The sequence below is a fragment of the Tigriopus californicus genome, chromosome 4, assembly GCF_007210705.1.
Source record: "Tigriopus californicus strain San Diego chromosome 4, Tcal_SD_v2.1, whole genome shotgun sequence".
Classification (NCBI taxonomy): Eukaryota; Metazoa; Arthropoda; class Copepoda; order Harpacticoida; family Harpacticidae; genus Tigriopus; species Tigriopus californicus.
In genome coordinates this window covers 11,144,982-11,147,437 of record NC_081443.1, presented here as the reverse complement: position 1 = coordinate 11,147,437, position 2,456 = coordinate 11,144,982, and the positions used below count along the sequence as shown (strand labels likewise).

General features: G+C 43.3%; 1 long non-coding RNA gene across 2 annotated transcripts; it reads left to right on the top strand.

Moving 5' to 3' along the window:
• The first annotated feature begins 271 nt into the window (after positions 1 to 271).
• LOC131879175 (uncharacterized) lies at positions 272 to 2,012 on the top strand. Of its 2 annotated transcripts, none has more exons than XR_009373108.1 (3): positions 272 to 400; positions 470 to 815; positions 875 to 2,012. It is a non-coding gene; the product is annotated as an uncharacterized LOC131879175 (long non-coding RNA). The 2 variants fall into 2 exon arrangements; XR_009373109.1 differs by having other exon boundaries at positions 470 to 820.
• The last annotated feature ends 444 nt before the right edge of the window (positions 2,013 to 2,456 follow it).

Genomic DNA, 2,456 nt, shown 5'->3' with positions numbered 1-2,456 from the left:
TCTGGGAGTGCGAGCTTAAATTTAACCAAGGTTACCAACACTTTGTCCAATACGAGTTCAAGGAGAAGCCATTGACAAGACTTCGCCCGGAAGACGCCCTTTCTGACTTTCTGGCGGCGTCAACGAGGTAAAAGCAATGTGGATATTCGAGACGTCTGACCACCATTTAACCTATTTTTTTTGCTTCCATTAGATTATACAACTTCATTGGACTGTGAAAAAGAAACCCGATGAGAGGTTTGTGGCGTATGGCTGATTGGATTGGTGAAACAGAAATTTGTGGCCCCGCGTGAATCAAAACTGGCTTACATCCCTTTCAACTCGGTCATCAACATGATTGGGTTTTGTGTTATGCATGCCTTCGACAAGAGAAAAAAGATGTATGTAAGCATTGCACAAAGTAAGCACACTGGATAACATTGAATCATCACGCGAACATTTTTGCAACGACCACAAATTTCTGTTTCAGGGCACGGGTTTCCGTGTAACATTCTACGTTGCTCAAGTCGAGTATGCGCTAAACATGGGCTACCAAGTTTTGGATGTTTTTGAGGCATTGCATTACCAACGTCAAGAGTATTTAGAGGGGCCCTTTTTCCTGCTTTTTGCAAAGAAAAAAATTGCATTTACTTTGGCAAATAAGCTTGCATCGAAGGCTTGGAGGGGTACCGTATTGGTAGAGCATCCGCTTTCCAATATGCGAATCCTGGTTCGCTCCCAGGCTTGCCAAGTCCAAGATTCCCTGTGGTATTTGATTACAGCATGAGTTGCTGCTTTAACAGCTTAAACGGGCGAACCTGCGGTCATTCCCGAGGGTGAGGTAATTAATGTTGGGCTGTTTTTTAACATGTGTTTTAAAGGCAAGAAAACTCAGGGACGTCAATCCAATCACGGAACATATCTGCGAAATGACAACGGAGTGTATCTCCGATTGGTCCTTCCTTGGAGGCAACCTGATGGCTGGAATGGCCATTATTTTGGAAGCTCAAATGTTCATGCTACAAGAGATGACGGCACTCTTGCAAAGGAATGTCAATGTGTTGGGAATTGCCACCGATTGCTTGTTTCTCAGCTACCCTAAGACACTTGATACTCTTGTGGAAGTGAGCTTGACATTGGGCAAGTTCGAAGATGCATATCCGAGCCATGAAAAGGACAATTGCATCAAAGAATTAATGGCATCCAATTCGAGGGATTATTACATCCAATTCATGGACAGGGAAATGGTAGTTAAGTTCAGAGGATTCAATCTAACGGCTCCCGCTTCCCGTGAATCCTTCATGACCCAGTTTGCCTCAATCAAGACGGCAATTTTGGAACACAGAAGGTCTTGTCTTAAGATCGATCAATTCCGATTGAGAAAAGGCATTGGAGTATCACCGGTTATAAAGAAAATTGCGTTCAGCTTCAGTCCATACGTTTCCCGCCGTATTGTGTTCGAAAACAGCGACAGCGATTTGAAGTCGTTACCATCAGGAATAAAGAGTCTCAAATAACGGGCAAGATCTATTTCATCAAAAGTTTCACCATAATCATTATATACAGGTCCTTTATTTTCGTCCATTTCATCCTCTTGCTCTCGTTCAGCTTTGAGACGGGCAATGGGTATTGCCACAAGCCTCGCTTCTTCGTCTTCCTCTTCTTCAAGTATTTATGGGTGGGGGTGGAGAGGGAGACGGAGTGGCCAAATCCCTTCCAAGTGAAAAGTATGGATCGGCCAGATCGGATATGGATGAAACCGCTCCTTCTCCAGATGGGCTTTTCCCGGGATGTCACTACAGTTCTTCCGCGCCTGATAAAACGCCAAATCCCACCGGACACAAGCATCACCAAAGCAGCAATCAGACAAAACAAGTTGCCCGCTCCTAACCACAAGTCGAATTTGCCTCCTGGATCTGCGGAATGACAAGCAACTATTCAACAAGGAACGTTACTGAAATGGCTGAAAACTAGTTTATTGATCGGCAAGTTAATCTGTATTTAGATTTTGAGCACGAGTCTGAATAAAAGACAAAAATTTAAAGGTTGGTTGAATAAGTTGAGGTGAAATTCTTACCGTTTGACAACGTACGTGCAATTTTGACTATAACAATAGTAGCACCCGTCAGTAAAAATCCTACAAATTTACCGATATCACTGAATGGTTAGATGCTTTGACATTTCCTAAAGTGAAAACAGGCAATGGCGCTTTGGTTGAGATTGGCGAGCTCTCCTGGAAATAAACTCAAATCTTACGCACGAGGAAATGAATTCCAGTATGAATCGCTCGGTTGCAAAATGGCCGATCCGAATTACGGACGATTCATGGGCGTTCAATCGTTTCCTGAATTGAAACCTTGCCTTTTCTTTCCCGCATCCAAATTCACATACAATTGAGCCAAAGGGTTTCAATCAATTTGCTCGAACTTGAGTATGGAACACTTTGATAACCCACACACTGATTTGTGGTTAAAGTC